Source organism: Chrysochloris asiatica, unplaced genomic scaffold (genome assembly GCF_000296735.1).
Source record: "Chrysochloris asiatica unplaced genomic scaffold, ChrAsi1.0 scaffold00664, whole genome shotgun sequence".
NCBI lineage: Eukaryota > Metazoa > Chordata > Mammalia > Afrosoricida > Chrysochloridae > Chrysochloris > Chrysochloris asiatica.
The window spans coordinates 117,193-131,337 of NW_006409182.1; the positions used below are offsets into that span (position 1 = coordinate 117,193).

The window sequence follows — 14,145 nt, forward strand, 5'->3', positions numbered from 1 at the left end:
ACTCCCGTAAAGATTTACACCCTCGGAAACCCTGTACAGGGTCGCTATGGGTCGGACCCGACTCGATGGCACTTAACAACAACAACAACAACGACCCTGTATAGGGTTTCCAAGGAGCAGCTGGTGAGCTTGAACTGCTGACCTTGCAGTTCAAATGGCTTTGCAGCCTGGTGCATTAACCCACAGCACCACACCAGGATACTGATATTTAATATCTAATGAAATGAGAAGAACATTATCATTTAAATGCCACTGGTACTAAAAATATATTTAATTTTGTAAATTTAGAGAGAAATTTGCTATCACTATAAGAAAATGTGCCAAATAATTGCTATATATCATTAATAAAGTTCTAATGTTTAATTTATCACTTGGAATGTTATTGAGGAGCATTTTTAAATAAATCACTTCTCTTCTGGAACTATTTAATCTACTGAATGAAAATCGAATATTACATAAATCACTTTCTTATATGTAGTTTATCAAAATCAGATGATTCTATAGTTCTCTTTCAGAAACAAACATTTACTTTGTATAAAAATAAGACATTGTGTCTTTTGTAGTTGTTTTCAGGTGCAGTCTTTAGATTCCAACTCATCGCAATCTCATGCCCAAAGGAAGTAAAAAACTTCCTGGTTTTGCTCCAACTCCACAAGTGTTATGCTTGAACCCATTGTTCCTGCCTCTGTGACAATCCATCTACTTGGAGCTCTTCATTGCTGGACCACCTCCTCTTGTCCAGTGGTTGGTTCTTCCTAGAAACATGTTAAAAACATGAGAGATGGAAATCTCATCTTCCTCATTTCAAAGGAGCATTCTGACAATGCATCTTCCAACACAGATTTATTTTTTTCTCTAGAAGTCTATTATACTTTCAATAGCCTTTTAACAACACCATAATTTAAATGCATCTTTTTTCCTACAATCTTCTTTTTTCATTGTCTAACTTTCACATTCATGTGAGGCAATTGGAAATTATATGGCTTGGGTTAGTTACACCTTAGTCCTCAAACTGACATCTTTGTTCTTTAATGTGGTAAAGGGTTCTTTTGCAGCATATTTGCTAATGCAACACATCCTTTGGTTTCTTGACTGCTGCTTCTAAGAGCATCGATAGTTTATACAAGCAATTTGTAATGATTTTCATTTTCTTTACATTGATATGTAATTCATAATGAAAGCTGCAGTCTTGATCATCAATATTTCAAGCCCTCTTAGCTTCCAACAAGCAAGGTTGAGCCATCTGTATTACCACAGGTTATTGGTAAACCTTGCTTCAGTCCTGATGCCACATACATTTTTCTTCATACAATCCAGTTTCTCTAGTACTCTCTGTACTCATTCAAGACCCCTTTGATGTTATCAGTAATATTTCTCCTTCCTCTTCTGAATATGTCTTGAATTTTTGGCAGTTCCCTGTCAAAGTACTGATGCAACTATTTTTGAACTTTCTTCAGTATAATTTCACTTGTATGTGATATTGATGTTATTGTTCAATGATTTCTGCATTTTGTTGTTGTTGTTAAGTATTGTCAAGTCAGTTCTGACTCATAGCAACCTTGTATAGGGTTTCCAAGGAAAGGCTAGTGAGCTTGAACCACCAATCTTGTGCTTGAAACTGAATTTGCAGGTCAGTGCATTAACCCACAGTACCAAAATATAGATCTTTTCTGGTTGGTCAACCAGGTCTTCCAAATTTCTTGCCATAGATAATGACTCCAACCCTGCATTAGTTTGTTGAATGATTCAATTTTATTCTGTCAATTCCTGGAACATTGTTTCTCACCGATGATTTCTTCCTTCAATATCATCAATTCTTAATAATTTATACCCCTGATATTGATGAACATCCACCAATTAATTTTGGTATAATGATTCTGTGCAATCCTGATTCTGTGCAATCCTTTCATCTTTTTTTTTTTTAATATAAAACTATTTATTGACCACTGTTCATAAGTATTTACAATATAGAAAACAATATACAATTTGATTAACAGTTACATTACTATAAAGTTACTTTTCCTGGTTTCAGCTGAACCAGTAACCAAATACTGAGAAGATTAAACCTTCATATAAGGAACGGGTTGGGATAAAGCAAAAACCAAAAGCCCATGCAGGACAATAGTTTACAAGACTGTTCACCCATTTATGCTAGCAAGTCCTGAATGGCAATGTTTCTATCCATTGTATTAGATTCTTACCAGCAAGGTGTTAGACATTCCATGAATTATGACCTTTTAATAAAACACAGGGATTTAAATTTTCTGTAAAGGAATGGCTGTCTTAAATGGATCAAAACCCAACTTAGCTCAACTTTGTTTGGCTTATTTAAACATATTTACCTCCAGTTTTCTTACCTGGGAAGGGAGATTTTTAGAAAAAGTAAGATATCCCATTCAAGGAATTTTGCAAATAAACAGTTTCAATTATATGACAATCTCAATATGGATTTTGATAATGATGTTTTAAGTTGTCCAATTAATTCCTGGATCATTTATTTGATATGAAAGCTTATCACTTACATTTTTTTCCCAGTTTTACTTGAGAAGATCTATTTCTTGAGTTGCTCACAAAGATAGTATGTAGGAAACAATACAAACTTACCTATGGTTGTGAATGCCAGTTTTGTATAGAAGAGTTTTGTTTTTGGTGAATGTAAAATTGAATCAAATAAATATACGTATACACAAAAATAACCCAAAACCCAGAATGGTCCATAGGCATATATTTATGGGTTAAACCCAAGTTCTGATCCAGTAATGACTAGGTAAAATTCCCCAATATTTAGAAAAGCTATTCTCTAATGCAGAGGAAATAATATAACATGATATCAAGTGTTGTTTTTTTTCTGATAAATGAAGTAACTACAGAAAGCTTTTATTTATTTGTTCAAAATAACCAGTTCTATTGATGCAACAACAACAAAAACAAAAACAAAACAAAAAAAAAAACCCAACAGCTCCCCCCATACTACTTCTAATCAAACATATAAACTTGATTTCCATTAGAATGTAGTTATTCTTCACACTAACAAATCATAAAACAAAAAAGCAAGACCAAAATTAAATATACATATATAAAGCAATACAAACAATTCTTGAGTTTCATCTTCTGATAAGAATGCCAAGTTAGTCTCTTCATTAAACACAACTCCAGTTTGAGGGCATTTCATGTTTGCCTCTTTGCCAGCATCAAGTCTGTCTCAGCTGAATCTTTCCATTTCATGAGAAACATTAATTCTCCACTGCTGTCTGTTGTACCAATTAATTATTGGCTCAGGTTCAAGACCTCTGACAAAGGAAATCTTTGATTTGCTCTCATCTGATTCGCTGTCAGATAAAGATTTCCTTTTTGTACCATCTTTTTCTTTACCAGCTTTTTGATAATTCAGGATAGCCTCAATTACTTCTGGACAATCTAAATTTTGTTCAGGTTCCCAAGTATTATCCGCATGTATAAATCCCTTCCACTTTAGGAAATACTCCACCTTCCCGTTAACTACATGTCGTTTTAGCACTGTTTCTATCACAAATTCTTCAGGTTTTACCTCTTTGACTTTTTTTTTATTCTTTCCATGATGTTTCTTTCCCAATATTTGCAATGTAATTTTTTTGGAGGCCATTTTTAATTGCTATTATTTACCACCTCCGAGCTGCCCCAGCTCCAGCTCCCAGGTCTGCAGTGTCTTGGGTCCTGCATGCTTGAATCATTCAATCAACATTTTGCCCATTAAATATTGCATACTCTCGCTAGAATTTTTCCTTCAGTCTTTTGAGCTTGAGAAATTCTAATTGTGTTCTTCTCCTTTTGTTTTCTAACTCTAGATTTTTACACATTTCACTATTATGCATTGTCTTCTGAAACTGCCCTTTGAAATTTTCTGTTCAGCTCTTCTACTTCATTTCTTTTAGTAATTTTAGGTTTTCTATGATCAAGAGAAGGTTTTAGAGTTTTTTCTGACAGTCATTTTTTTTTTTTTCCTCTCTTTTTAATGACTGTTGGCTTTCTTCATGTATTGTATACTTTAATGGCATCACACAGCAATTCTGTCCTTTGGTATTTAGCATCTAATGCTTCAAATCTATTTTTGAGATGGTCTCTAAGCTCAGGAGGGAAATACTCAATGTCATATTTTGATTCTCATGGACTTATTTTAGTTTTATCTTCAGCCAAAACTTGCATATGATCTGTTCCGTAGTTGGCCACTGTTCTTGTTTTGGCTAAGGTTACTAGGCTTCTCTTTCTTATTTTATCACATATGTAGTCAGTTTGATTATTGGGTATTCCATCTGATAAAGTCCATGTGTATAATCACCATTTATGTTTATGAAAAAAAATATTTGCAATGAGTAAGTCATCATTGCAAAATTCCAGCTTGTAATCGCCAGTATTGCTTCCATCATCAAAGCCGTATTCTTCAACTACGAATTCCTCCTCTTTGCTTCCAACTTTCATTTTCCAATCACTAGTCATTATCAGTGCATTCTGGTTGCATGTTTGATCAGTTTAAGTCTACAGAATTGATAGAATCCTTCAGTTTCATTGTTACTGGTTTTAGTGTTTTGTGCTTAAATTTGAATAATAGTAATATTGAATGGTCTTCTTTATAGACAGATGAATATTATTTTATAAAAGACAGCATTGTGAGCCTACTCCTTTCTGCTTGTGGACAGCGCAGAGGAAGCAATGTTAGTCTTTTTTTTTTTTTTTTTTAACCCCTCACTGCCATCATGTCTAAGTCAGAGTCTCCTAAAGAGCCTGAGCAGCTGCGGAAACTCTTCATCAGAGTGTTGAGCTTCGAAACAACAGATGAGAGCCTAAGGAGTCATTTTGAGCAATGGGGGACGCTCATGGACTGTGTGGTGATGAGAGATCCAAACACCAAGTGCTGTAGAGGCTTTGGTTTTGTCACTTACTCTACTGTGGAGGAGGTGGATGCAGCCATGAATGCAAGGCCACACAAAGTGTATGGAAAAGTGGTGAAACCAAAGAGGACTGTTTCAGGAGAAGACGCTCAAAGACCAGGTACCCACTTAACTGTGAAAAATATTTTTGTTGGTGACATTAAAGAAGACACCAAAGAGCATCACCTAAGAGATTATTTTGATCAGTATGGGAAGATTGAAGTGATTGAAATCATGACAAACACTTTGCATTTGTAACCTTTGATGACCATGACTCTGTAGATAAGATTGTTATCCAGAAGGACCATACTGTGAATGGCCACAATTGTGAAGTAAGGAAAGCCCTGTCAAAGCAAGAGATAGCCAGTGCCTCCTCAAGTCAGAGAGGTTGAAGTGGTTCTTCAGTGGTGGCCATGGAAGTGGTTTTGGTGAGAATGACAACTTTGGTCATGGAAGAAACTTCAGTGGATGAGGTGGCTTTGGTGGAAGCTGTGGTGGTGGTGGATATGGAGGCAGTGGGGATGGTTATAATGGATTTGGTAATGACAAGCGATTTTGGAGGCGGTGGAAGCTGTAATGATTTTGGCAATTGCAACAATCAATCTTCAGATTTTGGACCCACAAAGGGAGGACATTTTGGAGGTAGAAGCTCTGTCCCTTATGGTGGTGGAGGTCAATATTTTGCCAAACCACGAAACCATAGTGGCTATGGCGGTTCAAGCAGCATCAGTAGCTATGGGAGTGGCAGAAGGTTTTAATGATTGCCAGGAAACAAAGCTTACCAGGAGAGAAGAGCCAGAGAAGTGACAGGGAAGCTACAGGTTACAACAGATTTGTGAACTTAGCCAAGCACAGTGGTGGCAGAGCCTGGCTGCTACAAAGAAGACATGTTTTAGACAATACTCATGTGTATGGGCAAAAAAACAAAACCAAGCTCTAGGACTGTATTTGTGACTAATTGTATAACAGGTTATTTCAGTTTCTGTTCTGTGGAAAGTGTAAAGCATTCCAACAAAGGGGTTTAATGTAGATTTTTTCCCCCACACCCATGCTTTTGATTTCTAACTGTAATAGTCTGAACATGATGCTGAATAAATGTCTTTTTTTTAATGTGCTGTGTAAAGTTACTCTACTCTGAAGCCATCTTGACAAACTACCCCACAGTGTGAAGTTTAGAAGTCCTTCAGGGTGATGCCAGATTCCATTCAATTTACTTATATAACCTTAGAGGAGGACTGTTTTTGGGCAGAGAAACCATTTGCAGAAACCATGGTGTAGTTGAACTGACAGTTACTATTTTAAGAACTTGGAATTAACCATTAAATTGTCACCCAAGCAGTTAAACAATTGGTTATCAAAATGGTTGTTGGCACATCCTATGCAATATATCTAATTTGAATTAATGGTACCAAATAAAATTATAGATGGGATTGAAATTTATATATCATCCATGATCATGTGTATTCAATAAATATTGAATATTTTGAATGTAAAAAAAAAAGAGCATTATACTTGAATGTAAAAAATCTTGAATGTAAAAAAAAATATCTTGAATATCTTGAATATAAAATATATATATATATCTTGAATGTAAAAAAAAGACAGCATTATACTTCAGGATAGATCTTAAAATGCCCATCTGAAAATGAATGTGAAACTTTTGGAAATAAACTCTTTAGTTTGTTGTTCTTAGTATAGTAGAACATATGATTGTCCAATCCGAAATGGCTAATACCAGTCTACTTTTCTTCACTAATGCCTAGAATTAGGTGTTCCATTTCAATTTTGAGGACTTATTTATGTATTCCATTTCATTTTTGGTGACTTTCAGTTTCTTAGATTCATAATTCATGTATTCGGTGTTTATTAATTTGGTGATCATTAATGGATGTTTGCAATTGTGTCTTCTCATTTGAGTTTGGCTCCATCAGCAAATGAAGGTCCTGAAAGCTTTGCTAGATTCCTGTAATTAAGGGCAACTGGTCTTAGAGGAGGTAGCTCTTAACCAGTTATATTTTGCTGGTCTTCCAAACTGAAGGCATGTATCTTGTAGCTACAATTGAAATATGTCACTCAGATTTCTCTTGCTGTGACAGCACAATGAACTAACAATCAAGCTCTTTCCCATCTGTATCCACCATTACATTTGCACCCAAACCATCCTTCCCAACAAGAGTTCACAATCAATAAGTAATCATGGAGAAGCACTAGTAGCGGTTGATTTCTGTTCATGATGGGAGAATAAATTCAGCTTGAAGACTCGACATTACCAAAGGATGCTAAGAATTACACTGCTGTTCAAGGCTTATCGTACCAAACTTTCCTTCCTTTCTTTTCTCAATAACAGACCAGCATTGTGTCCGAAACTGAAAGACTCCTTACTTTTGTTTTTTTCTGTTTATCTTCAAGTGTTTCCCCCAATCAATCTCTTGTGTATCTTAATATATGTGTGCAACTACAACCTCAGAAATTTTCTGCAGTCTATTAGTTGTAGAGAAAAACAGCAAATGATTTTGTTTATAGATTGTTCTTATTGGTTATATGCAAAATATAATATATTCCCTAGCAGACTCATACATTAAATTATCCAATGAGAAAATTAAACCATCATCAATTTGAATTCTAATATATGAAAAATATTTATATCAAAGGGTCAGGTGGGCTTTCCCTTTTCTTCTACTTAAAATTCAACAATATCTCTTCAGGACTTTGGTGGAGAAAGCTCCTGTTGTTGAGAAGAGATTTTTTAAATTTGGAATTGAATGGTATCTGGGACATTAGGAAATATCTAGATATGTACAGAAAACATTATTTGTATATTCCTAAGGTCAGCAGTTTGAAACTCCCAGTTGTTCCGCTGGAGAAAGATGAGGTGTTCTGCTTCCTTAAAGATTTACAGCCTTGGAAACCTTGTACAGGGTCACTATGAGTTGGAACCGACTCCACGGCACACAACAACAACAACAAAGTTATTATGGGCAAAATTAATTATGTTATACTAATTTAAGCAGAATATTTAAGAAGATCACACTGAAGCAACACAAGAAGCATTTTTAGGTAGAGCATAACTAACACATAATCTATGTTTTTAATCAAAACAACCACGTTTTTATATTGTATTTTAACCCTTTGTTTATTTCTGAAGCATTGTGGAGGAAAGAGGCTATAAAACTTTTTGTATGTTCTATAACTTTGTCTCCTATAAAAAAAAGAGCTGAGAACAAATTCATGCCACTATGTGTGAAGTCAGTTAAGTCAATATGTGTGCCTAACTCAAGGGGCAGATAACTTTTGGGCTGCATGTCTAATGTTCTAACAAGAGAGGTTTTAATGATAAGAATAACAGCTATTAAGTGAATTAATCAGAGTTCTATATATAAATGCAGTGAAAGCAGGGGCTTTGCAATATTTAGAGCTGTATCTTTTGGCCTATCACAATGTCTGGCACAAAGCAATGATGTGTCAAATCATAGGTACTTTAGATGAAAAATACAGGAAAAAAGAAACAGCTAGTGCTAAGGACAGAAGCTAAAAGATGCATTAAGCTTAAAACAAGAAGCAGGTGATGCTATTGATTTATTGATGTCAAGGTGTGATGATGGGAGTCCTGGTGTGGCACTGTATTATAATGCACTGAACTGCAAGGTCAGTATGTACCACAAGGTCAGAGGTTCAAAGTCACCAACTGCTTCTTGGAAACTCCAGAGAGCATCACTATGAGTCAGAACTCACTCAATGGCACTTAACCACAATAGCAAATGCATATTACAAATTACATGTGGTAGGGACACAAGAAGGAGCTCTGGTAGCGTCGTGGTTACGAATCGGGCTGCAAACCTCAAGGTCAGCAGTTGAAACTACCAGCTGTTCCATGGGAAAAAGATGAGGCTTTCTTTTACCGTAAAGATTTACAGCCTTGGAAACCTGTACAGGGTCGCTATGAGTTAGAACCAACTCCACGGCACTTAACAACAACAACAAGGGACATCATGAAAAGACAATCTTGAAGCAGAGACTAAGAATAATAAAGACATGGTAATGATGGGAAATTAGTGTGAAGAACACTCCTACATAAATTATATTAAATAATCATGAACACTCATGAAGAGAAATTAGGTTGAACAATAGAGAGTAGACAAATCAAAACTCTCTGTGGAGATTATGCATGCTTCTCCAATTATGTGAGTACTTTTTGATCACCAAAGGAATTGTTTTCCTTTCATATTGTTTCAGTCTCCATTATACTTAACTATGAGATCGCTGTTTTCCCTCATTTTCTATAATTATCCAAATAACAAAATTTCCACTGATTTTTCCACATATAGTCACTGAAGTAACCTTAGTGGTATAATAGTTAAGCATTTGTCTGTTAACCAAAAGGCTGGCAATTCAAACCCACCATCACTCTTTGAGACAAAGGTGTGCCATTTATTTTCATAAAGGTTTACAGCCTTTGGTACTCTATGTGGCAATGATATTCTATACAAAGGTATTCTATACGACTCTTCTATATAGTCACTTTGATTCAAATCAAATCAAAGTCAACTGTATTTGTACATGCCTCAAATCTTTGAACTCCGTAAAGGATCTACCACAATATAATTACGCAAAGTCTTATAAAATTTTCATAATTTAATTTCAAAATGTTAATGGTAAATGAAAAATAATGTGTTCACACTAAATATTATTTAAAGTTAAAAGCCATGGAAATATATGAAGAATTATTTTGGAAAAAATTCACTTTAACTTAAAGTATACTTTGCAACATGTCCAATTGTCTAAATTTGAAAGAGTAGAAGACGTAGGCTGTTATAAGACCTCTATTCATTCAAATGGTACAAAGATATAATGCTTCTCCATTTACTGAAGGACACAGCTCAGGAAGTTTCCCTCAATCAGTTTGGCATGCTCTGTAAGTCTAGAACTAATACTTGGGTATAACTTTTTTATTTTGCTTTTCTCCATTTCCCTGGGACTAAAACAATAGTCTCTATGAACCTGGAAGTCCTTTTTCTAGTTCATCTTACAATATCATTTAGAAGTATGTTACAATCAGTTGCCATGTCAGATGCTACTTTAATATCAGTGATTTTCTTTCTGAAACCAATTTTGCACTCAGCATCAGAAAGAAATATTGAAGAAATACTTGGTACCATTTGTGCCAATTTTTTTCTATTACTTGTAACTCAGCTTATTGTTATGGGATCTTGAGAAGAAAGAAGAATAATTAAATATTACAGAGAACACTACCTTAAAATGTTCTAGAACACTTTCTATACTTGCTTTGCTTTTTAAATAACAAAAATTCTACAGTACATACAGAGAAAACAATCACTCCTCTAATATGTGAAAACTTCTTATATGCTACACTAGACAGCTGAGGAGAAGTGGGATAATTGATAACAGAAGAAATACTATTTTTTGTATATTTAGCTTCTTGGCAGTAGGATCAGTTTTAATTAGTCAACTTGTGAACTTTTGAAAACTATATATATTATTTACATAGCTGAGTGTTCATAAAAACTTTTTTTTTACACATTATTATGCTTATTTATAACCATAAAACCTCAAGCATAATTTCTTAGGCAGTAAGAATTTTTAGAATCCGAATAACCCATTTCTTATTAGCTACACTATTTTCAACATCTGAACTTAATTATTTGACATATAAAAATGTATTTCTTTTAAAAAGAAAGGATTCAAAAGAAATCATTTTCAAGTCCTGGTGTGATGCTGTGGGCTAATGCATCAGACTGCAAAGTCATTTGAACTGCAAGGTCGGTTGTTCAAGCTCACCAGTTGCTCCTTGGAAACCCTTTACAGGATCGCTATGAGTTGGAATTGACCCAACGACCCTTTACAACAACAACTGAGTTCCTATTTTAGGAGCATTATTTATTGAAATAAAAGTTTCAACTATAAGATTTACCTGATGATGATTCTTTATCTCGTACTATTTACTGTGCTTCACATTTTTCATGCATTACGTAATTCCACACTTATTATAAACTTGCATGAGCAATTATATTAATCACATTTTTTTATGTATGGGGAAATTGAGACGCAAATAAATTAAATAATTTCACAAGGATTACAAAATAAGGAACTATTATAGAAATGTGCCAAAAAATGGTCTCTGTATATTGGTCTCAGTTGTTTACTTTTTCCTAGCAAACTGAACCACAGTAATCCGCCCGAAAATTTCACCAGTACCAAACTCAAATGTATACATCTCTGATTGTTCTAAAAATCGTCCCAACAATAATAGACACAATTCTGGTAGATACATGGTTAGATTCCAGGCTGAATGTGTGCAGGAGGGAGGGTGGGAGTATACCCACAAATATATAAAGATTTAACAGAGGATGTTTGTACATGGTAATTTACCTTCACTGCAAACATACCCATTATTGTATTAGAACATACAGGGAACAAAATTATTAAAATATCTTCTTCTTAGGTGCTATTGCATCTCTTCTGAACAATGGAGACCCTGTGCACAACAAAATTAAACACTGCATGATCCTTCATTGTCTTCCTAATTATTGTTTGGTGTGATGTTGTGGGCTAATGCTCTGGACTGCAAGGTTGATTGAACCACAAATTTGGCAGTTCAAGTTCACCAGCCACTCCTTAGAAACCCTATACAGTGTTGCTATGGGTTGGAATCAATTCAATGGCACTTAAGAGCAACAACATGAGTCAACTGGTGTTGCCACTATATCAATCCACCTTATTTAGTAGGGGAGGTGTGATAATCCTCTTTACTGACCCTCCAATTTTCCAAGCATGATGCTCTAGCAAATGAAGACTTTGACAACTTGAATCTTTCTCCATTTGCCATAATGCAATTTATTGGTCTAATGGTAAGAATTTTTGCTTTCTTTGCATTGATTTTCAATCCATACTAAAGCCTATAGTTTTTGATCTTCATCATTAGTTATTTTAAGCCCTCTTCACTTCCTACAAACAAGGTTGTGTCATCTGCATGTTGCAGGTTATTAATGAGACTTCCTCCAATCCTGATGCCAGATTTTTCTTCATATAAACCAGTTATTGGATTATTGGTTCAGCATACAAACTGAATAAGTATGGTGAAAGAAGACAACCTTGGCAGAAGCCCTTCCTGATTTGAAACCAATCAGTATCTGCTTGTTCTGTTCCAAAAACTGCCACGTGGTCTAAGGACAGTTTCCTCATTAACACAATTAAGTGTTCAGAATACCCATTATTTGTAATGTTACTCATAATCTGCTATGATCCACACTATCAAATGTCATTGATAGTCATTAAAGTACAAGTAATTTTGTTTATTTTTTATTCTCTGCTCTTAGCCAAGATACATCTGATGTCAGAAATAATGTCCTTTGTTTCATGTCACCTTCTGATTCTGGCTTGATGTTCTGGCTGCTCTCTGTCAATGCACTACTGACACCCTTTTTGAATTATCTTCATTAAAATTTACTTGCATGTGATATTTATGATATTGTTTGATAATTTCTACATTCTATTAGTTCACCCTTCTTTGGCATGGGCACAAATATGGATCTCATCCAATATTCTACCCAGGTAGCTCTCTTGGAATTGATGTGTGATCACCTCCAATGCTGCATCATTATGTTAAAATATTTCAATTTATACTTGGTCAATTCCCGGCTTATGAGTTTTGCCAATGCCTTCAGCACAACTTGAACTTCTTCCTTCAATATCATCAAATTTTGGTCATGTGGTACCTCTTGATATGACTAAAACATTGAACAATTATTTTTGAAACAGTGACTCTGTGTATTCCTTCCTTCTTTTGATGTTTCCACCATCATTCAGTATTTTGCCAATAGCATTCCTCTTTAGTGCATCCTGAAACTTGAATTTTTTTGAGATCTTCATTTGCTGATGGTGCACAACTCAAATCAAGAGAAACATCTGCAACATCCATGGTATGTTTAATATTCTTAAATTATGGGTGTTGGTGAAGAATAATGAAAGTACCATGGATTGCCAGAAGAACAAATAAATCTGTTCTGGAAGAAATACAGAGAAATTGCTCCTTAGAAGAGAAGATGGTAAGATTTCATGTATCTTTATATTAGACATCTACCATATGCCTGTCAGTTTGTTGTACTGTGTTGATTTTTCATGTCACTTTATTCTTGAAGCTATACAACTACTATTTTAAATACCAACAGGATCACCAATGTTGGACAGATTGCAGCTGAGGTTCCAGACTAGAAAACTAGGAAGAAGGAGAGTCAGAGTACTTCCAAATATTGAGTCATTGAAAACCTTATGAAGAGCATTGTAAGGTCAGAGAACTCCAGAATATCGAGAATTGAAACATAACGAAAGCACCAGAATATTGCCAGATGTAGTGCTGGAAGATTAGTAATGAAGATTTGAAGGCACTCAAAATATGACTAAGGAAGAGCTGTCTCTTCAAAATAGAGTTCATTGTGATTATGAGAATAGAGTAAACTTCTGGGACCTTCATTTGATAATGGGGAATAACTCAAAAACAGGAGAAAAAGCTGTACACATTGATTCATAATTGGAACAGGAAATTCACAAATTATGAATTTAGGAAAATTGGAAGTTGTCAAAAAAGACATGGAACATATAAACATTTATATCATAAGCATTGTTGTTGTTGTTGTTGTTAGGTGCCATTGAGTCAGTACTAACTCATCAATGACAAAAGGAAACAGTGCCCTGTTTTGTACCAATTTCACAATCATTGCTACGTTTGAAACCATTGCTGATACCTCTGTGCCAATCCATCTTGTTGGTGGTCTGTCTTTTTCTCCAACACTCAACTATAGAAAGCATGAGCTTGTTCTCCAAGGACACATTATTCTCCAATATTGTGTCCAAATATAAGAGATATAAGTCTGGCCATGTTATTGTTGTTGTTATTGTTGTTAAGTGCGGTTGAGTCCATTCCGATCCATAAAGACCCTGTATAGGGCTTCTGAGGAGGCACTGGTATCTTGAACAACTGACCTTGCAGTTCAAATGGCTTTGCAGTCTCGTGCATTAACCCACAGCACCACATCTTAGAGGTTTGACATAAAATTTGATTCTTGCCCCCTCCCCCAAAAAAAGGTAAAATGGAAGAACATGCTCAACATTTATGTTGAAAAACCTGAAGAAAAATTCAAGCCTCTACATGAAATGTCAAAATATTGAATGATACAAAAAACATCAAAAGACTATATAAGGGGAGAGAACAAACAAGATGGCAGAT

General features: G+C 35.0%; 2 pseudogenes; one reads left to right on the forward strand and one right to left on the reverse strand.

The window, feature by feature from the left end:
- Positions 1-3,088: 3,088 nt before the first annotated feature.
- On the reverse strand, positions 3,089-3,622 carry LOC102837702 (annotated as a pseudogene).
- Positions 3,623-4,865: 1,243 nt separating this feature from the next.
- LOC102837329 lies at positions 4,866-5,662 on the forward strand (annotated as a pseudogene).
- Positions 5,663-14,145: the final 8,483 nt, after the last annotated feature.